We start from the raw sequence: 24,037 nt of genomic DNA on the forward strand, positions 1-24,037 counted from the left end.
CAATGTATCCCATTCACAAAATCAACAAAAACTAAAAAAATCATTACTAATGATTATAACAAGACCCATACAAAATGAATGATCAAACTATATAAAGGAAAACTTAAATGAGTAGAGAAACATATTAGGGTCTTAAACACAAAGAGCTCAGATATCCCTGAAAAAAGTCTATAAATTCACTGCAAACAAGACACTAAAAACAGACTGCTGGCTCCCTGCCCAAAACCCAACACTGGTGATGCCACAGAAAAGAAAGGGAGGCAGATGGATCCGAGGAGCTAGCATGAAACTCTGAGACAGAAGGTGGGTAAGTTCTGTGTGTGTAAGTGAGTGTATGAGAATGCGTGATTGTGTATACGTATGTGAGTGTGTGGGGTATGTGCGGGGAGGGGATGGCAATCCAGACTGGAGAGGAGATGGGCATTGCAGGAGTGGGTCAGGGGAGGGGGATGCTTTTTCATGTGCTCTTTTCTCTCCCTGGCACCCTTTGAGGGGACTGCTGACAATCCCATCACCTCGAGGTGATAGGAAAAAAACAGCAGCCCCGGCCCTGGCTGCAGAGTAGGGCAGATAACAAAAGGAGGAGCCGGTCCCCAACATTCCCCCTGCCCCTCCCCACTTCACACATGAGCACAGGGTCATTATAAGGGAAAGAGTGTGTGTTAGGTTTAAAGGGTTGATTTTTAATAGTAGAACTTGTACTGTTACCCATTGCTGTGTAACAAACCATCCTAAAACTCGGTGACTTAAAATCCTGATTTACTGCTCGTTCTCGTGGCTCTGTGAGCTGATTAAGCCTGGCTGCGTGGTTTTCACCGGGTCCCTCATGCAACTGAACAGATGGTGGCTGGGGCCGCAGAAGACTGACCTGGGCATCCACAGCCTCTCGCTTACATGCTTGCGGTTAATGCTGACTGTCGGCCGGCAGGTCAGCCGGGCAGCTACTCACAGCGCCTGCGTGGGGCCTCCCCGTGTGGCTTCGCTTCTCCCTGCTCGACACTTAGGACCCAAGGGGAGTGGAGCACTAGAATTCCAAAAGACCCAGGGGAAGCTCTAAGTTTTCTCATGACCTAGCCCAGAATGTCATTCCTGACATTTTCTATAGACCAAGGTGAGTAACTAGCACCTGTCCACAGTCACAGAGAGGGGAACACCAAAGAGGTACTGCTGACAAGGAATCACTGGTGGCCGCTTTGGTCTATGTACCGTCACCTTCCTGCTCCCAGGACATTGCCTCTTCCCCTCAGGAGTGTGTATTTCCCTTTGGAAGTGTAAGCAGTCAAAGCTACTTTGCCTGATAATGAATACAGGGGGGAAACATTCATAAGTAAAAGTCTAAATATGTCAGAGGTAAGCATTAGAAAATTAAAGTGGAATGCCCAACTTTCAAATCAACAGTAGAAAATGTGATCTATCTGTTGATATATGGCAAAATTTTCAAAATAACAAAAATATGAACAATAGAAAAGAAAAAAGAATTTGAGAGAAATAGATCTTAATATAACAGGGTTTGAACTAAGTACAAGTGGGGTAACTGCTCCAAAACAAAAGAGGGACTTTTTTAAAACAGAATTCAGTAATATGGATTCTGCTGGAGAGGCAGTTAAAGAAATGGAATAAAAGGCACAGAGAAAGACTGAAACAGCCAAATAAGGAGTAAAAGAAAGTCAGCACAAAACTTGTCACCCAACAAAGAACAAATGTGTTCTTTTTGATGGCATATGAAACATTTATGAAATCAACCATGTATTAAAGCACAAATGAATTTTTTAAAAATCAATTATATGATTATAACCATAAAATAAAATAAAATTAGAAACAAAAAGAGTAACTTTTAAAAATTCCCCCATATCTGAAAAGGGGGAGAAAATTGCAAATAAATACAATACAGAACAAAAAAAGAAAATAATTACAGTCATAAGAAAAAAAATCAAAATAACCAAATATTGTGAACAACTGTGTATCTACAAATTTGAAAACATGGACAAAATAGATGAGTTTACGGCAAACTATAAAGTGCCAAAATTGGAGCAAGAAGAAATACAAAACGAATGAATCAGTACCATTAAAGAAGCTAAGTAGCAGTTCCCCCAAACCCTCAGGCCCAAATCATTTTACATGTGAATTCAACCAAACTTTCAAGGAACAGAAGATCCCAGTAACAGGCAACTTGTTGCAGAAACTAAGAAAAGAGAGAAAGCTTTCCTAGTTATTTTACAGAGCAAGAAAATATCAGTTCCAACACTGGGTAAGGACATAGCAAGAAAAGAAAATGACAGAGCCATGTCACTTACGAATTTAGACGCAGGCATTTTAAATCCAGTACTTGCTCATTGACCCTACCATCATATTTTAAAATGTAATCTATCCTTTGGTTCCATTTATATAAAATTTTGAAGTATCAAAGCTAATCGGTGGTATTAGGAATCAGGATGGTGGCCACCCCCCCAAGGCAAGGACTGGAAGGAGGTAAATGGTCATGTTCTGTTTCTTGACCAAGAGGCTGATTCCACAATTATGCTCACTTATCATTCTGTCTCTCTTCTGGATGTAAGTTACACTTCAATGAATAATTCACTTTAAAACAGTGACATACTTGCCCTGGCTGGCATGGCTCAGTGGTTAGAGTGTCGGCCCACACACTGAAAGGTCATGAGTTTGATTCCCAGTCAAGGGCACATACCTGGTGGGGACATGTGTGGGAGGCAACCAAGCAATGTGTCTCTTTCATGTCAATGTTTCTCTCTCCCTCTCTCTCTCTCTCTTCTCCTTCCCCCCTCCCTTCCACTCTCTCTAAAAATCAATGGGAAAAAAATCCTCAGGTGTGGATTAGTAACAACAACAAAACAAACAAACAAACAAAAAACCAGTAACATACCTAGTAGGATTTATACAAAGAACAAAAGGATGATTTAATATTAGAAAATCTGCCCGGCCAAGTGTGGCTCAGCGGTTGAGCATTGACCTAGGATCCAGGCGATCGGGGTTCGATTCCTGGTCAGGGCACATGCCTTGGTTGTGGGCTCAATCATTGATGTTTCTATCTCTCTCTCCCTCTCCTTTCCTCTCTCTGAAATCAATAAAGATATATTTTAAAAATAAAAAGTAAATATTAGAAAATCTATCAATGACATCCATTCATTAATAGCCTAAGGGGGAAGTCACACAATGATCTCAATAGACCCAGAAATGGGACTTATTAATGTCCAATACCTATTTATACATATAAGAACTCCAAGAAAAGAAAAGCAGCAACAAATGGGAACTTCCTTAACCTGATAAAGGCTGTATACCCAAACCCACAGGCCATCATTCTTTATACACAGACATGTTAGATATATTCTCTTTAAGATCAGAAATCAGTCAAGCACTTACATGTGGATTCTAAAAAACAAACAAAAGCCAAAAACCAAACTCATAAAAAAAGAGATCAGACTTGTGGTTACCAGGGGCAGAGGATTGGGGGAAGGGGAGCTGGAGAAAGGTGGTCAAAAAGTACAAACATGCAGTTATAAAATAAGCAGTAGGGATGTAACGTACCACAGGATTACTACAGCTAACACTGCTGTATGGTATGTGGGGATGTTGTTAAGATAGAAATCCTAAGAGTTCTCAACACAAGAAAAAAAAATTTTTTGCCTTTTTTTTTTATAATAATATCTATATGAGAAGTTGGGTGTTAGTTGAACCTATTATGGCAATCATTTCACTATATGTATACGTCAAACCATCATGTTGTACACCTTAAACTTATATAGTGATGAATATCAATTATTTCTCAATAAAACAGGAAAAAAATTGGGGGGAAAATCAGTCAAAGATGCCTTCCCAAGCACTTCTGTTTAACATAGTACTAGAGACAATAGTGGGGAAATGGATTCATTACATATGACAAAATAAAGTTGAACCTCTACTTTTGATTATATACTAAAAGGAACTTCATCTTCGAAGTATACATTAATCATTTACTAAGATGAAGCTGAATATGAAAGATAAAGTCACAAAGCTAATAAAAAAAAAGTAAGTGAACATATTTGTGACCTAAGGATGAAGGAAAAGTTCTTAAACAAAACAAAAGCATAGATCATAAAGTAGAAAAATAGGTGGTATGACTCTATCAAAATGAAGCATTTGTGTTCAATAAAGACATTTAGTCAAAGATATAGCCAAGTGATAGAAGAATATCTAAGAACCAAGAATATGCAAGAACTCCTAAAATTAACAACAGAATAATCAAGTTAACAGCAAGAAGATAAGGGATATGATTAGGCAATCCCGAGCAGGGGAAACCCAAATAGTTCTTAAGCACATGGAGAGATGTTTAACTTCATTCATAATCAGAAAATGCACATTTAAACAAGTACCCCATCACAGGCAAAATTAAGAAGTCAGAAAATATCCTGCATTGGCAAAGATACAGGGAACGAAGAAGACCCAGGCGCTGAGCAGGAGTGAAAATGGGTGCAGCCAGGCTGAAGAGCAATCAGACAGCATTTGGTGAAAATTAAGTGATGCAGCAAGCACATTCCTGGAGCAGGCCCTCAAGAAACGTGAGCAGACATCCAAAGGATGGCTGTGCAAGGAGGTTCATCAAGAATTGTTTGTGGAATCACAGAGTTGGAGGCATCATTTGTAGCTATTACTAGGGGGATGTTTAAGAAAACTGTGATAGATGCTGCCAAAGAGATACTATGCAGTTGCTAGAAGCAACAAATTTGATATACACACAGCTACATGTATATATTTTATAACATCATGATGACTGGAAAACACTTTGTGTATAGACACAAAACAATACTAAATATTTTATAAGGGCTAATAACTATCCAAAGACATATGTAAAACAAATTAGATGGTACCTGCATAGGAGTTCTGGGAGATTGGGGAGAAAAGGAAAAAAATAATATAGGAGGGGAGATCAAGATGGCAGGGGAATAGGTAGTTATTACACTAACCTCCTCCAAGGACGAAACTGGAATTACAACTAAAATATAGAGCAATGAACCCGAACAACTAACTGAAGACTAGCTGTACAGAAGTCTTATAACCAAGGATTTACAAAAGAAGCTACAGCAAGACCGGTAGGAAGGGCAGAGATGCGAAAAGGGTTGGCCCCACTACTATGGGCAGCAACTGACATTCCGGAGGGATAGCTCAGCTGCAAAGGCCCCCCCTGAGAAGTGTGGGGTCTCAACCTCAAGCTGGGCTCCCCAGCGCAGAGCACCACAGCCTAGAGAAGGTACCCGCATGACATCTGGCTGTGAAAATCAATGGGGATTCTGTCCACAAGGGAGAGACAGAGTCTGTTACAGACACAAGCCCCCTTTTAAAGGGCCAATGCACAAAAGAAGGCAGAGTGAATTAGAGTCTCTAGGGATAGAGCTGAAGGGACAGCTCCCAGGATACCTGTGTGAGTCCCTCTTCCACACTGCAGATGCCATCTTTCTTGGATGGAGCACTCCCCTCCATACAGCATCAGCCTGGGGGAATGCAATAAACCCATCACCTGGATTCGTTGCAGCCACACCCTGCAGGCCTTGTGCCCAGAACTAGAGTGAATATTCCAGAAATTGATATGGAATCACGAAAGACCCTGAATAGCCACAGCAATCTTAAGAAAGAAGAACAAAGTTGGAGGCATCACACTACCTGATATGAAACTATATACTACAAGGCCATAGTAAGATTTGGAAGCAGCCCAAGTGCCCATCAGTAGATGAGTGGACAGAAAAGCTGTGGTACATTTACACGATGTACCCCTTAACAATAAAAAGGAAGGTAATCTTACCTTTTGCAACAGCATGGATGGACCTGGAGAGTATTTTGCTAAGTGACATAAGCCAGTCAGAGAAAGAGAAGTACCATATGATTTCACTTATATGTTGAATGTAATGAACAAAATAAATTAACAAAAAAGAATAGAAACAGACTAATAGATACGGAGAACAGACTGACAGCTGTCAGAGAGGAGGGGAGTTGTGGGGCTTGGTGAAAAGGGTGAAGGGATTACAAAAAACAACAACTCAGAAACAGACAACGGTATGGCGATTTCCAGAGAGAAAGGGAGGGAAGTAGAGGAGAGTACAGGAGGAATAAATGGTGATGGAAGGAGACTTGACTTGGGGTGGTAAACACACAATGCAATATACAGATGATGTATTGTAGAATTGTACGCCCAAAACCTATATAATTTTATTAACCAATGTCACCCCAATAAATTCAATAAACAATTTTAAATAAAATAAATAAATAAAATTATAAAAGAAGAAAAAGACATTGCATGGATGATAATGGCAAACCATGAAACAAGGACAAATTATTAACTCAATGTCTTTCCCCTGGCTTTAAAAAACACACACAAATATAGTTATTAAATGAATGCAATGTACCAGCTATCAAAAGCCCAACAGAATTTTTCTGAAGAACTAGACAAATTGGAAGGCACAAGAATAGACTCCAATAATTAATAATAATAATAATAGCAATAAAACCGTTGGTGTATATATGTGAATCTTGAACACAATAAAATTGGCACTCTACTTCACAGCATACACAACAATAAATTTCAGACAGATCAAAATCTAAACATAAAGAATCTATAAAAGCTTGAGGAAAAATGTGGCACAAATTGTCTGAACTTGGGGCAGGAAAAGCCTTTCTAAGCAGAATCAAAGACTGAGAAATCATAAAGGAAGCCCTTTTGATTACACGCGATGTAAAGTTCTGTGGGGGCGCAGGGAGGAACGCCATAATCAGATTTCAAACACAATGACAGGCCAGGAGACAATACTTACAGCATTTATTACAGGAAATGCACTGATATCAACAAGAGATAAAGAGCTCCTAACACAATGAGCAGAAGACAAACAACCCAGCAAAAACAATGGCAAAGAACATAAACAGAAAATTCACACACAGAGAAAAAACAATCAACCATAAACATATGAAAAGAAGTCTCACTAATCAGGAAACAACCAATTAAATTTAAAAAATCAAATTCCAGGTTTTGCCCATTAGATTGGTAAATATTATAAGAATTTGTTCCATCTCCTGTTGGAAAGGCTGTGAGACGATGAGTGCGCCCATTTGCTCAGAGTAGTGATTATATTTTGTTTGAAATTTTTTACAATTTTCTGCTACTGTTCACATGTATTACATTTGCAATTAATTTTAAACACTAAGATGATTAATCTATTTTTTTGATTTGCAAAGATAATTCATGCTTATTTTAGAAAACTCGGGTAATTTGGAGAGATATTCAAGCAAAAGTCACACCACCCGGAACAATCCATCACCATCATTATGGTGAGCGTGGCCTCCAGGCCTCTCCCTAGAGGTATATGCATGAATGGGTGTGTAGGAGACGTGTGTGTTTGTGTGTGAGCACGCAGTGCACTCACATGGCCCTGTGTGGGTGTTACATTTCCTCTCGCTGTTGAGGTCTCTGGGCTGAACCCCTCCCTCAACTTGGATCAGGGCTCAATGCCAAAGTGAGCCCAGCTCTAGGATGTGGGGACTCCCGGCCTCAAGGGAGAGGAGCAGGCGCCCAAAGGCAGCTGGGAGAATTAGCTACCAAGGGGCTGGGCCCTCTCAGGGGCAGGTCAGAGGCAGGAGCAGGTAAGGCAGGAAGCTGGATCGAGATAGCTGCTTGGAAGGTTCTTTTTCATTGTGCTCCACCTCCTAGGAGCTGGAGCTGGAGCTGAACCTGGAATGTGTTAACATCTCAAAATGGCTTATGCAAAAAGGAGGAGAAGGGGAGGAAGAGGGAGAGGAGGAATGGGGGAGGGGGAGGAGCAGAGGAGGACCGGGGAGGGGGGGAAAGGGAGGAGGGGGAGGAAGGAGAAATGGTTTAATAATTTATAGGTAAATCACTTAAAAGTTCAAGTGTGGTCTCCCTCAGCCATGGCTGAATGGTGGGGCTCATATGACACTGTCCTTTGCACTTTCTTTCCTAGCTTCATCCTACCCATTCTCCATTTCTGGGCTCTGTCTTCCCCAGTGCTGGCTACACTCTCCATAGAGTAGTCTCTGCCAGGTCCAGATTCAACTAGGAAGAGGGAGTTTCCCAGCCCTTGCAACCCAAGTTCCAGAATTAAACCTCAAGGGCAGGCTCAGGTCACATGTCCACTCCCTGACCCAACCCCCATGGCAAAAGGATGAAGTACCTTAAAGGGTCAAGGCTGGGTCCACTCAGCCACAATTGCACTGAGCCAGGAGGACTGGTTCCCTAAAGGACAATCAAAGTGTTGTCACCAGAAGACAGGTGCGGGTGCTGGGTGGCCCCAAACTGCAGCTGTGTGATCCTCAACAAACATCTTAATTTTCTGATCCAGTTTTTTACAGCTCTAACACAGAGATTTAAATTTCCATTTTGTGCTATTAAATTAAATAATGTATGGGAAGCCTGAAGCACAATGCCCAGCATATAGTAGGTCCTCAATTACTATATTTTTCCTCCTGCTTCTCTCTTGCCCATTTCCCCTCCTCTCAGGGTGGGGAGCAGAGGTGGAATCCCTGGGGGAGGGCAGCTCTTCCCAGTGGCCTTGTCTCAGGGGAATATAAAGTCTATGATCAACGAACATGCTCAGAAATGGAAATATTTGCCCAAGCCTTCAGAGCTTTAATTAAAATTAGTATACCTTATTGAAGCAGAAAGTTCAACACTGCACATGTAGAAGAATCCATTTAACCAATTAGCTGAGTCAAACTTGGCTGTCTAGGCTTCAACAAGGCCCTCCACAATCCCTCTTGACCCAGAGTTGCAGCTAGTGCCTTGTACAGTAGATAAGTGGCGCAGCTAAATGGATGATCCGTAATGTGACAAGAAGGAGTTCTGGGCAAGACGGGGGAGGAGAGGAGGGCTGGCAGTGCCCCTCCTAGACCACTCATGCTCTGTGAGCATGGCTGGAATATTATAGACTTGTGAGGTCTGTTTCAGACTTCTGACCTCAAGAACTGTAAGAGAATAAATGTGTATTGTTTTAAGCTGCTGAGCGTGTGGTGGTGTTATAGCAGCAGCAGGAAACTAACACATCCTGCCCGGGCAGACCCATATTCTCTCCCTGGTCTACAGCACCAGCCTCCTCATAAGTCCCCTGCAGTAAGTCACTTTGGTACACTGCTGGCAGAGGGTTTTTAAAAACCCAGACTGATCATATCAACACTTTGCTTATAATCAAGGGTTTCCATCACCTTCAAGCTTCAGTTCCTCATTTAGGACTTTGTGGCCTGGCGCCTGCCATCCTTTCAGACCATTGCTTGTCACTCCTCTTGCGTTAAGTAGGGCTCTTGTGATTATAAACTGCATAATCCCATCTCACACAGGCTTAGTTAAAAAAAAGGAAGGAGATCTGTTGGCTCACATGCCACAAAAGCCTTGCTTCAGGCACAGCTGGATCCAGGAACACTGCCAGGAATCCATCACTGCCTACTTCTGAGCTATACTTTCCTCTCTGGTTTTCATTCTCAAGCAGACTCTCTCCTCTTGGTGGCAAACAGCCCCCAGGAATTTGAGGCTTGCATTCTATCAGCTTAACCATCCCAGGCGGATGAAAGTGATCTTTCTCCTCATAGCTCCAGCAAAAAAACTCAGGACTCACATGCACTGACTGTGATTGGCTCTGCTCAAACCAACCAATCATTATAGCTAGGAAGAGGCAGGCCTCTCATTAGCTAGGACTGAGTCATGTGCCCATAAATGGACCCAGAGGGCAGAGTCAGCCCCTGCAGAACTGCATAGACTGAGAATGGAAGAATAGCAGCTCTAAAAGGAAAACTAAGGAAAGGAATAGCTGCTGAGTAAGCAGGAAGGACAGATGCCCACACCATACTACAAATGCCCAATGTACCACATACCCTGCTTCTGCCCTACCAACCTCTCTGCCTCACGTCCATCCCCTCGCCTCAGCATGCCTCTTCCAGGAAGCCGCTTTAATCCACAGACCTGGTTAGCTGCCTCCTTTGGGCTCCCACAGCCCTGGCTCCTGCCCATCTCTCCAGCACACGCTGACACCATGTGCTAATGGCTGACTCCCATTCGTTTGTCTCCCACCCCAGTGGCAAACTTGACGGTTACTGGCTTTGAGTACTGACCATGTGCCAGGCACTTCCCTGAGTGTCTCACAGAGTTTTAATCTCATTTAATCCATTCAATATTCCACCTAAGAGTTAGACACTATTTATTTATATTTCTAAAAATATGTTTGTATTGATTTTTTAGAGAGAGATAGAAACATCGATGAGAGAGAAATATTAGTCAGCTGCCTCCTGCATACCCCCTAGTGGGGGTCAAGCCAGAAACCTGGGCATGTGCCCTGACCAGGAACCAAACTGGTGACCTCACCAGCTGGGTGGTAGACACTATGTTTAATCCCTCGTTCAGGGCTATCGACTGAGGCACAGATAAGATGGGCAAGGGCACCCAGGCTGCCTGGCTGCCTGTGTGCTCTCAACCTTGATGCCACAGCCCTCTCTGTAGACTGTGAGGGAGCAGAAAGTGAGTTTGGATCACCTGGTGTAAGCTCTGAATGCCACTCTCTTATTGACCATAGGTCTAGGGGTCAAGCAAATGTAGGTTCCATTCTGGGTGCTCTGGTTCTTTGAGCCATTGAGCAAGGTTATAGTATTCCTGGGGCATAATTTCCTCATCTTTAAAATAGAATGACAGTAGTGCCTACCCATTAGATTTAAGCCAAGATGAAAGGAAGTAATGTTTTAGCACTTAGCACAAAGCCTGGCACATAGCAGAATTAAAAACGTTAGCCACAGTGATGCTGAGGCTAAGGGGACAAGCGATTTGCATCTCTCATATACTGGAAAAGAGGAGTGCTCCTTTCCCTTCCCCCACATGACACACAACCAGAGAAATGGGTAGACTTGAGCTCTTTCTAGTTCTGTTTAAAACCCTTACTACATTCTTTGGGAGAGGAGGTTTTGATACCTGGCTCTTCTCAGAGGACTATGCCCCAAGAGCAGGAGAAGCCAGTCCAGCTGCTGCGGTTGCCATGGAAACCATTGAATGTACATTTTATTTCGTGCCTTGCCCAGCTAAGCTACTGATTCAGTGGGAGGGAGAGAAAGTGGGAACAGTTTCCTTGCCAAAGTGAAACAGAAAGGGCTGACCCAAAGTGAAAATGAAAGAAAGTGTGGTCACATGGAGCAAAACTTGGATGTGAAGAAGATGGAACAGGGGTAGGCTGTGTGAGTTCACCCGCCAGGGGACAGCAGGGGTACTGAAGGATCTCTCCGCTCCCATTAACTTACTGGCACAGGTAACAACACTTGAGTCACCAGACCCTAGCTTCCAAGGTTCTAGGCTACCAGTTGTGTAACCTAGGGCAAGTGGCTGAATGCCTCTGAGTCTACTTTAAAAAACAAAGGATAAAAATACGTCTTCAGTAGGCACGTGGATAAAAAAGTGTGGTGTATATATATATGCAGTGGAATATTACCCTGCCCTAAACAATAATGAATGAATGAAATCTTATCATTGGCGACACCACGGATGGACCTAGAGGGTACTATGCTAAGTGAAATAAGCCAGACAGAGAAAAACAAATATCATATGATATCACTTACATGGGGAATCTAAAGAACAAAATAAATGAACAAACAAAATAGAAACACACTCATAGGTACAGAGAATAGACTGATGGATGCCAGAGGGGAGAAAGTTGGGGAGCAGGGTGAAAAAAGTGATGGGAATAAGAAGTACTAATTGGTAGGTACAAAATAGACCTGGGAATGTAAGGTAAAGCACAGGCAATATAGGAACATAGTCAACAACACTGTAATAGCTATTCATGGTGCCAGACGGGCACTTGAATTATCTGAGGGAACACTTTGTAACCTATATAAATGTCTATCCACTGTACTGTACACCTGAAACTAATACAAAATAGTGTTGAATTTAAACTATAATCAAAAAATAAAAGAAGAAAAAAAAGTATGATTTTTGACAATGGAGCCCAGCACATACAATGGGGTAAAGACAGTCTCTTCAATAAATGGTGTTGGAAAAATTGGACAGATACGTGCAAAAAAATGAAACTAGACCACCAACTTACGCCATACACAAGAATAAACTCAAAATGAAAAAAGACTTAAATGTAAGTCAAGAAACCATAAAAATCCTAGAAGAAAACATAGGCAGCAAGATCTCAGACATCTCACGTAGCAGAATTTTTGCTGATACATCTCCTAGGGCAAGAGAAACAAAGGGAGAAAATGAACGAATGGGACTGCATCAAACTAAAAAGCTTCTGCACAACAAAAGAAACCATCACCAAAATGAAAAAGGAACCCAGGGTATGGGAGAACATATTCACCAATGATACATCTGATTAGAGGTTAATTTCCAAAATATATAAAGAACTCATATAACTCAACAAAAGGAGACAAACAATCCAATTGAAAAATGGGCAGAGGACCTGAATAGACACTTCTCCAAAGAGGACATACAGATGGCTAAGATACATATGAAAAAATGCTCAATGTCACTAATCATCAGAAGATGCAAATTAAAGCCACAATGAGGTATCACCTCACACCTGCCAGAATGGCTCCATCAATAAATCCACAAACAACAAGTGCTGGTGAGGGTGCGGAAGAGAGGTAACCCTAGTGCACTGCTGGTGGGAATGCAGACTGGTGTGGCCAATGTGGAAAACAGTATGCAGTTTCCTCAAAAAATTAAAAATGGGACTGCTGTTTGGTCCAGCAATCCCACTTCTGGGAATATAGCCTAAGAATCCAGAAACATCCAAGAGAAAGAATATATGCACCCCTCTGTTCATAGCAGCATTATTTACAATAGCTAAGATCTGGAAACAGCCCAAGGGCCCATCAGTAGATGAGTGGATAAAAAAGCTGTGGGACATTTACACCATTGAATACTATGTGGCTGTTAAAAAAAGGACCTCATACCCTTTGCAAAAGCATGGATGGACCTGGAGATTAGTATGCTAAGTGAAATAAGCCAGTCAGAGAAAGACAAATATCACATGACCTCTCTTATACATATGTAGAATCTAATGAACAGAATTAACTGACAAGCAAAATAGGTCCAGAGACTTGGACACAAGGAGCAGACTGACAGATCTCAGAGGGGTGGAGGAGAAGGGTGGGAAGAGATTAACCAAAGAACTTATATGCATATATTCATAGTGCATGGACACAGATAATAGTATGGTGAAGGCCTGGGGTGGGGCTGGGGCTGGGTGGAGGGGGGAAGTGAGGGGGAAATAAGGGACATCTATAATAGTGTCAACAAGAAAAAATAAACTTAAAACATATTATCACACATAAAGTATGTCTCTGAGCCTGTTTCTTCATGTGTAAATAAATTTTTAAAAAGTGGCTAAAAATAGCAGTCTGATAGACTTGTCCTAGGGACTTCATCACCTCTGCAATATCAAAGCCTCTTCTGAAATGTTCTTCTCCTCTCTAACCTGAAAATCCCTCCATTGTCACCGATAACATTAGAACCCTAGGAGGGGAATCTTGTCCCCAGAAGTTGCTGTGAAAAAGTTTGAGGTCACCGATGAAAAAGGTGACTCGGGAGAAGACTGAGAAGGAAAACTGAAGAGAAGGGACACAGGCCAGGTAAGATTTGATGGAGCAATCTGGAGTAGAAATCCGGAGCCAAGAATGCTGTAGGAAAAATGGACCTTGGGGACCGGGAGGGTGGGGCAAACTCTGCAGCCCAGAGGAACCCTGGGTCCACTGCTGGGGCCTGGAGCAGCTGGCACCCCCTCACAACGGGCACTGGTGCCTGCATGGTGCCAGTTCTCTTAGAGGCTAACCGTGCAGGCTGCTGAGCTGCAGCGGGGCAGGGAAGTGCAGCGCCTCAAGTCCTGGGGCTGCCAGTGCTCTCCTCTGGGCTGATCAGGGCTGCCTGAGCCTTACCACATGCCAAGGGCACCCTGTCACACGTCCTGGTAGCTGCATTGGCAGAAACACTAATTGGGAAGTGAGACAAGCGGAGTGCCTTTAATGAGCTACCTTGTTGTAACTCTTAACTGGTTGGCGTTATTTACAGAGATTCCACTAATGAGGTGCCTGTCAGAAGGGGAGCCCACAATGGGGTGGGGGAGGGGAGAGCGGACCAACCTTTGGGACAGAGGCAAGATTCAGAAGAAGAGGGAAGGAAGCCCACCTTTTCTGAGCTCCTGCTGGATCTGAGGCCTTTCATCCGCATGATCTCACATATCACCCAGAGACCCGGGAGGTATGGCTGAGGACAAGGGCAATGAAACCTGCCAAGGTCACACAGGGACTCCAGTCTGAGCTGCTCAGACAACCAACCCCTCAGGAACCTGCCACAGGAAGAGAGCAGGCCCTCCCAGAACCAACCTGGCGGAAGGAGCTTGTGCCTGTATAGAAGCACGTCCTGGGACGGAGGCCACCCCCACCCAGCATTCGTGTGCACCCAGACATTCAGCATCCACTCAAGAGGGTGCTCCCCTTAGCGCTTCTACACCCCCACTCACTGGGTTGATTCTGAATGGGCCAGCATTCTCCCAGCCAGCCACCCTTCAGGGCCCTCCTCCCGCCCTTCAGGCCCATGGCCAGGGGCTCTGAGTTCGGCCATCAGCAGGAGAGGGGTTTGCTCTGGTTCACCTACACGCTCACAGTCCATTCACTTTCAATCCAGGGGAAGAGATTTGGCTGCAGCTTGACTGGGCTCAGCCTGGATCAGGGGCAGGGCTCAGGCTATGCTGGGGATGGGGCTCAGGCTGGTTAGGTGAGATTATTAGTCTGTGGTTTAGAGTTTCAATGGACCAAGTAAAGGCTCTGACCTTTGGTCTCAGTTTTCCCACCTGCAAAATGGACCGCAGATTTCCAACTTTCTACCTGCCTTTCTGGAACATCATGAGATCCTGACAGGAGTTGTAAAAGTGCCTTTGCAAACTGTAAGGTGTCCAACCTTGGCCTAATTATTATTGTTATCAGTGGTCCTGTGGGTGCTGATGCTGACACCAAGCTCTCCATCCTGATGGGAATATATCTCCGGCTTAGTCTCTCATCCCACCAGGCCCTGAGCTCCCTTCTCCCCTTTCCATTCTCATTGTCACATACCCTCTCCTCTCTGACTACCTGTCAAGATTGGCATCTCTTTAATTATAATGTCTATGTGTTTCTTTAGGTGCCATGTATTCTTCCTGACAGCAACCTATTTAAAATAAAAGTCAAATACTCAGAACTTTGTTTAAGAGCTGCGTTCTGGGAAGAAAATGATTTAATTGCCAAATGTTGCTAATTTCATTCTGATATGGTAGCAAAAAGAATAAATATATATTCAAGAGAAACAATGAAAGTAGCGTGGGTGCAAGGATGGCATCAGAATGTCAGAGCCAGAAGCTCATCTCAGAGCCTGAGCAGCCAAACTCCTTCCCCATTTCAGAACGAAGACACTGAAGCTCAGAGAGATTGACTTGCCGAAGGTGGCCCAAGCCTGGGTGAAAGACCCAAAGCTGACTAATGCCCACAGGCTCACGTGGCCTCCATGTGGCAGCTGGTTGATCCGGAGAACAAAAGCCTTACATTCTTTCCTCATATCAGCATTCAGGCCATCTGGGGTGCTGCCGGCCTTGCAGTGCTGCTGCGTTCGCAAGTGCTGCCTGCCAGGGGGCCTTGTCCTGGACAAGGGGGCCTGCAGAGACCTCCTCTGACGCTGGAGATCTGTCCCTAAGTAACCAGGATAGTGGGCACAGTCCCACTGAGCAGCCATCTGTGGCAGCTGAGCTGTGAGGCTCAGGAGCCAAGTGCCAGCATCCAAGACTGCTGTCCAAGGGCCAGAGCTGGGGAAAGGGCCAGTTGGGGCAGGGAGGGCTGCTTTCCGAAGGATGTGTCTCTGAAGCCTCTTAGTAAAGACAGGCAGCTTGGAGGGAAGCTACAGTAAGTGGATGGACCATTGTTTCTGAATTCAGACAGCCATCAATTCAAATTTCACTAGACCCTTCCCTTGCCAGCAACCTTGATAAGCTGCTGAACCTCTCTGTTTCCAATTCTGCATCTAGCCATGTGATCAATGGCACTGATCATACAGAGTTGGTCATGAGTCTAATGAGTGAACATGTTCCATGTGCCAGCCCAAGGATGTTCTCTCGACACCAAAATGACAGCAGAGGCCTACACCAGCAAGCACAGCATAGGGACCCAAAGGCCCTGCTCAGTCACAGGCATGTGTGCAGTCCTGCTTGTGCTATTATAAAAGTGTAATTTGAAGGCCAGAGCTCCCAGGGTGTCTCATACCCATGGCTCTCTATGGGCTCATGGCTTGCGACTTCATTTGTGTGCCTCTTTTGACTTTGCAACCTTGGAGGGACTCCTGGCATAGCTCCAAAGGATGAAAGCCTGTGCTTTCTCCCTCCCCTCCCACTCCTGGCCCATGTGCTCCCTTCTTTGCCCCAACTCTGACACCATGGCCCATCCACATCCAGTTCCCTACTCAAGTGGGACCGCCTGGAGAGTGGGGGCTATCTCACACCCCTACATGAGAAGAGGTAGGCTCTTGGCAGATACACATAATCATTCAAGAAACAGAGGTTGAATCTAGGCTCTGGGGACACACATGTGAACAATTTTGACAAGGGCCAAATCTTCTTGGACTTCACGTTTAGTAGGAGAGATAGGCAATTAACACTTCAATTAGCAAAATAGCTTAAGAAAGAGAAGAGAGATAAAACAGGGCGATGTACTAGACAAACAAGCGAATGTATGAACAAAAGAGCAAAAAGTAAGAATGTAAATTTCACTTCAACAACACAGGAAAATTTTATAGCCTCAAACAGGAAGAAAATGCAAGAGGCTCAGTGAGGAGCTGAATCTTCAAGCTTAGTGATTACACTCGTGCATTTTATCCAGAAATTGGCCCCTTCTTCCCACGTCCATTGCCACCATCGTGGACAAGCCCTCATCTTCTCCCACCTGCACTACTCCAGCAGCTTCCTGGCTGCATCCCCCAATTCTGCCCTTGATCCCACTACGGTTAACTTTCAACAGAGTTCCTTTATTGAAAAGAATGATCGTTTTAAAATGTAAGTCAGAGCACACCATTCCTCTACTCAAAACCTTAATGACCTCCATGCCACTCTGAATAAAAGCCAAGATCTTCCGAGGACTTAGAAGACCCTGGGTGACCCGACCCTCACACCTGCTCCTCTGGCTTCATCTCAGTGCTCTCCCCCTCGCTCACTCTGCTCCAGTCACAGTGGTCTTCTTGCTCAGTGTCCCCATACACACATGTTGTGAGGACAAAACAAGCTAATGCCTGGTCGCGGTGAGCAGCCAAATGCTAAAAGACATGAATGAGAGAGGGAAGGAGAAGACTCACCACCGGTTACGTGTTGTCAGTGCTGAGTGCTCAGCAGACATCATCCCACTCAGGAGCTCAGTGAAGAAAATACTATTATTGGTCCCATTTTCCAGATAAGGAAACAGGCACAGGGTTGTATGTGGAGTCTTGTCAACCCCTGCGGGGGAAAGGGTGGGAGATACATCAACTCTTCAAATGAAGAAAATTATCCAAAAGCAGCCACCCTTTTAACGTGTCTACTGCCAAATTTCTAACAGACCCTTTACTACAAGACCTCAAATCCTCAAGGCAACTGTCTGAAAATTTATAGGTGAGGCCATTGAGACCCAGAGACTTGCCTGAGATTACCCAGCTAGGAAGTGGCAGGTGTGGCTGGCTCCAGATCTTGTGCATTTTCTGGAGCAGTGTCCCAGCCATGGAGCTGTCCTGCTCAGCTCTCTCTTCCAAACAGAGGGCGGACGCAGTTAGGGCAGCATTTAGCCACCAGCCTCTAGCCACTGTGCCTTCAAAACCCACCACAGCTAGAGAGCAAGGCCACACTCTTCACTAGTCAAAAACTGAGTGTGGCGGCAGAACAGGAGCCTGGCCATCGCTGCTCAATGCAAGGTATCTCTATGCGCAACGTACCAGGGATTCCCTGCTGGGCTGGCAGGCTTTCTGAGAGCTGTCCTGTAGGCTAAGACCCTTCTTACCCAAGCCTCTTTAGTTCACTCTCTCTTTTTAGAAGGCTTGGACCTGCACTGAGTCTGAGGCTCTTACCACTCACTCCTGCTCCCCCTCTCCTTTATCTTTCACAGGCATTCCCTGCAATAAATCCCTTACAATTCTAACTCCATCATCTTGGCATCTGCTTTTCAGGGACCTTAACTAATACAGTACATCATCTTTTACCTAAACTGCAGGGAAGACTACTTGAGTATGGAATCAGGCAGAGCACAGCAAATGAGGGTGGCTGCTCATTGCTTCTATGGTCCCAAGAAGTGTTGGGGGAGGGAGGGGGAGGCTGAGGGAGGGAGGGGCACTGGAGCCCTCTGACCTTTCATCAGGGGACAGCACCAGGCTGAGTCTGACAGAGTCTGACCAACTCCTTAGGCTCTCTGGGCCTCAGTCTTACTTGTCTGTGAAATAGGCATGCTGATATCTACCTCCACCATGTTGTCCTGAGAACTGCAGAAAGCATCTGCTTTAAAGAGGTGATGACCAGCCCTGGCCAGTGTGGCTCAGCAGTTAAGAGAGTCGGCCATGCAATGAAGGGTCATGGGTTTGATTCCCCGTCAGGGGCACATACCTGGGTTGCAGGTCGGGCCCGTGGGGGAGGCAACCAATCAATGTGTGTCTCTCTCTCTTTCCTCTGTCTCTCTCCTCCTCCCTCCTTTCCAGTCTCTCTGAGAAGCAACGGAAAAAAATATCCTCAGGTGAGGATTAACAAAAAGTAAAAAATAAAATAGAATAAAAAATGACCACCAGGAATGTGAGATTTTAGGTCCACTTCATTGGAACCTAGATGATCAGAGCTGGAAAATGTCATAGAGACCTACACTTTCATTATTCAGGTGGAGAGGAGACAGAGAGGGGAGAACCTTAGGCAGGGAGAAGCATCAAGGCCTTAGCTTAAGCAGCTGAGGTCCCTTGGCCCCACCCCAGAGCCCAGCAGGGCATCTATCCCCATGCAGCACCAGCTTTTCCTTCAGCTTCCAAGAGCCCAAAATGTTTGACTTAACCAGGCAAACAGTGAGCCAGGCAGGCCTGACTCCCAACCTCTCACCCGGTCCCCAGGCAATTCAGGGACTTGGTGGGGAGGACAGGGCCAACCCAAGTAAGAACCACTTTTCATGAAGACTGTCCGCGGGCAGACAGAAGGGCAGCTCAGAGGCTGTGTTTCCAGGAGGAGCCTGTGACAGAGACCATGGCAAATAGAGGTTGATGCCATGCTTGAGCCCCGCCCCCACCACTGGAAAAGAGATCCGGAGGAGAGGACAGCCAGACCCACAAAGATCCCTGGGGCACAGAGAGACAGGGCCATCCCTATATGAGTCAGAGACACAGACAAGACAGGAGACGGCATAAGGCAGAGAGACCAGGGGTAGAGAGGAGAGGTGCAAACAGATGGAGAGGGAGAGGCTGAGACGGAGAAATGGGGGAGGGGAAGAAATGCAAAGGAAAGGCGAGAGAGACGAGATGGATGAAAACGAGACGGAAAAAGGAGTGCAGACAGCTCGGGGTACAGGAAGGGGCAGGGGGTGGGCGCGGGCCCAGCTCGCCGAGGCCAGCACGCCCGGCCCGCACCGGCGGCCTGGGTCGGAGCGGCCCGCAGCCCGCGGCACCCTGGCCTTTGTTCTGCGGCTGCGGCGCGTTGCCGTGGGCCCGGAGCGCCCCCTGCCGGCCCTGGAGGGTCGGGCGGCAGAGCGCACTCGGCGACCAGCCCAGCGTCGCGCCCCGGGCCCGCCCTGCAGGGGACCCGGGTCCACTTGCTTTTCCGTGGAAACCGAGACCCAGAGACAAGTCAGCAGGGCGGAGAAGAACCTAAGCCAACCAGGGCCCGCACCAGAACCGCAATTCAAGCCTGTGGATGCGGACTGCCCTCTTAGAAGGTAGTCCCTACCCCAGGGGCTGCAGATAGGGGGCCTTTCATCCCAGGAGGACTCAAAGGCCCCTGCGGAAGGCAAGCACTGCAGTTCGCCAAACATCTGGTAAGGACTGCGACAAGGGATGGCAGGTGGCCCTAGCGCAGGGACGCTGCCCCGAGCCAGGGAACTCCTCCCCAGGGGAGCCCTGTCTTTGCCCAGTTTTCAGATTCTTTCAAAAGGAGTCAGAAGCCCAGCCTGCGTGGCTCAGCGGTTCAGCATCGACCAGGAGATCGCGGTTCTATTCCAGGTCAGGGCACATGCTCAGGTTGTGGGCTCCATTCCCAGTAGGGGGCTTGCAGGAGGCAGCCGATCAATGACTCTTTCTTATCATTGATGTTTCTACCTCTCCCCCTTCCTTCCTCTCTCTGAAATCAATAAAAAAAAATTTTTTTAAAGAGTCAGAAAATTCGGGTTTTTGTGGGAGTGTCCCACAATTCAATAGCTTTGCAAAACAGTATAGGAAGAGAAAAATGTGGATTCGGCAAGCCACCTGCTGGCCTTTGCCAGCTAAGAGTGTCCTGCAGTACTTTTTCTCGGATTTCACTCATCTGTACAGACTAGTGCCTTATGTGGGTATTTCTTTAATGTTTTTCTTCACTTAAATACATTTATTGAAAAAGGAAGCCCTATATCCCTATTGTAATTAGAAAGTCAGTATCTTGCGCCATAAAAGATACTGAAGTAAAATAGGACCATTAAAACAAAAGGTTGGCCCTGTTCTACCTCATATTAAGGCATTTGGTGGACATCTCACTTGTGAACTGCTGATGTGTCACCTCTGATAGAAGGGGATGGGGTGCAAAACTGATCTTTCTTGGGCCCTAGGAGTGGCCTTGGGAGCCTCTGAACCTGGGGAGGGCACCCAATCTGTGCCCTGTTCACTCTTAGCACCAAGGGAGTAGAAACCTGGGTGGGCAGGGGCTGACTTCCCCAGAAATCACGGCATAGAATGCACCAGAGCTTGCCAGAGAGGAAGTGGGGAGACAGAGCACAGAGACAGTGCCTTAGCCATGGGATAAACCAGGACTTTCCCAATGAGTCCCACTGTAGTGGCTGGTGACTTTGTTACTCCCCTGCTGTTTCCTGTAGGGAGCAGCTGTGGAGCCCAATCGACTGGGAAGCAGGGGCCTGCAGTGAGGCAAGGGCCCATCCTGACATCAGCGGAGGAGAAAAAGCAGATGGATGGTTGTGTACAAAGAGGCAGGAGGCAGAACCCAGGCCTGGGAAAGAGAACAGGGCACTGGGATTCCCAGGAAGATCTCCAGAAGCTCCAGGCGCTTAGCCAGCAAAGGGGCTTCTTAACACAAGTCACTCCCCTGCTTCAAACCTTCCAGGAGCCTCCTCCACATAAGAGATCAAGACCAAACTCTACCTAGCTTCCAAGGCCCCACATAAATTGTCCACTCACCCACCCCATGATTTCTTTGCCCCCTCCACACACACACACACACACACACACACACACACACACTCCTCTCAGCCCCACTGGCCTGTTCTCCTGCAGAACAGGCCTCAGATGAATCTTGGGAATATGAGTAGGAGTCAGCCCTGTGGATCAGGCCAGGCAGAGGGAAGGGAAGAGGCTGCACTCAGCCGTGGAGCCGTGAAGCAGCACGCCATGTCCCTGGGCTCGGTGAGGCCTGTAGGTGGACATAACGGGAATGAGTGGGAACAGGCAGGCAGTGGTGCAGTCACACTATGGAATATTAGGCAACCTATAAAAATTTAATTAACTCTCCACCAATAGAATTAAAGGGATTTCTATACAGTATTGTTGAGTGAGAAAAGCAATTTGAAGATAAGCACGTACGAAACGATCCCATTTCTATAAAACAATGGCAAAAATACTCTGTGAGTGCATATGTATAGCTGAGTATGTCTGTACAGGAATTCATTAACACAAAGCAAAAACAGAAGGATACATGCTGGGTTGTTAACGTGGGTTTTCTTCAGGGAACCCAATTGTGGGGGAAGGAAAGCCAAGACAAAAAGGATATGAGCAATAAACACTGCCTTTTAAAGGATGTATGACCACAGTTAGGCATATCCCCCGCATCCACTCGTCACCAAAGCTAGACATGCGGGAGTGACTTCAGCCAGTCCCTGCACCTCACTCCATACATCTGCTCCTGTATGGATGATGACATCTCCCTAACTGTCCCTGATCCACCCCCACAACACACACACTACATTTACATTTGGGCTCTCCCACCTGGCTCATTCCCCACACAGCCAATCTTCTGAAATTCTCACTTGCCCTGAGAGTGAAATCCACCCCCGAGTATGGGTCCCAAGTTCTTTCATCTCTGGTCTTGCTCCCTCTGCAGACTCAGGCCTCACTGCTGCCACCCCCTGACTCCCGCTGCCAAGTAGGGCATGGTCCCTGGCACCGTGTTCCCCTCAACTCTGAGCCTTTACACCAGTCAGAGCAACCTTCATTGGTATTCGCTAAATTCCAGTCACAGTTCCAAGCACTGGCACTTATTAAAAGCATTTCATCTTCACAACAACCCTAAGTGTATAATATTGTTAAGTGTATTATATTTCACAGATGGGAAAACGGAAACAAAGAAAGTAAGTAATTTTGCCTAAGGTCACACAACTAGTTAGTAGTCCTGCACTTTTGAACCCCTGCACTGAACCCTCTCTTCTCATGCCTTTGAACACACTGTTACCTCCATCTGGAACTCTCTTTGGTTTCTGTCTTCACTTGGCTAAATTCTGATCACCACTAGATCTCAGTTGAGATATTGCCTCCTTCAGGAAGCCTTCTCTGACCCCTAAATCCAGGCTAGGCATTCTTCCAATGCCCTCTCCCATGGCCCAGCCATCCCTCAATCATAACACTTATGATTTATGGGGTTGCTGAATGTCCTCACTAATCTGTGAGCTCCTTGCAGGCAGGCACTTAGTTTACTGTTTTGAAGATGGGCCCTAGTCAGTGAGCTCCTTGCAGGCAGGCACTTAGTTTGCTAGTTTGAAAATGGGCACAAAGAAAGCCAATGTTAGGAACCCACTCAATATCTTTTGGGTAAAATAATAAATATCATTGCATCAGATAAACTAGGATTCACTTGCTCCAAGTATGGTGGGTGGGGGAGGGGAGTCCTAGGCGGGTCCCTTTCAGCACCACGGAGAGCTCCTGGGGAGCCTGCTGCTGCTGCTTGGGGCGGGGGTCTCCAGGTTTGCGCCTTTGTTCCCTGGGTTCTGGCCTAGACAGGACTCTCCAGGCTGGAACTCTTGGTGGTGAATAGCTCAGGTCCCGGGGGTGTGGGGGCTGGGGATGGGGCGAGGAGTGAGTCTGAGAGCTGGAATAAGCCAGTCCCCTGGGCAGAGCAGCACCCCCACTCCAGGGTCCTACTGCCAATCACACTCCATCTCAAGATACTTTTTAACCAACACAAAGTTTAAAAAAGTAGAGAGCCTCTTGGAACCTGCACCAGATTTATGTGTTTTCTTGAATTATTGAACTAGAAAGAAACGAAAACATCAAAATACTCTTTGTGCCAGGCTCGAATTGAGTGGCTGCCTCATTCAGCCTATGTCTCAGCCTGACTACAATAATGAAGCAGTAGAAGGGGTGATGGATTGAAAAGGAACTAGGCTCAGTGGGAAACCTCAGATTGCCACTCACAGAGCACAGGCGAGCTTAGGAGGGGGAGGAGAGCAGAGGGACATGACTGACAGGTGAGGAGATGGAGGAGAATGGAGGGGACTGTGGCTGGAGGAAGCTGAGGCACAAAGCAAAGCTCTCCCCTTTTGTTAGTTCTGCTCACACATGCTGGACCCTGCCCATTACCAACCCCAAACCCCAGAAATGGGCCACTGCCCACTGCTGACTGCAGACTGGAGAAAGCCTGGCAGAGGAGTAGACAGATGAGCCAGACCCATCAGTGCTCAGGAGGCTGTGCAGGCCGCCAAGAAAGGGCATGCGAGAGCTCACCGGGCAACCGTGGGGGCCCAAGGCAGAAGGGACAGAGTGTGGAGAAGATGTGAATAGCATGTTGGCAGGGACCAAAGCCTGCAGCTACACGTATACAACAGGCTGCAACATGGCTGAACCCCTCTCCCCCACACACACGCACACCAGAGA

This window comes from Miniopterus natalensis, chromosome 7 (assembly GCF_054644295.1).
Source record: "Miniopterus natalensis isolate mMinNat1 chromosome 7, mMinNat1.hap1, whole genome shotgun sequence".
NCBI lineage: Eukaryota > Metazoa > Chordata > Mammalia > Chiroptera > Miniopteridae > Miniopterus > Miniopterus natalensis.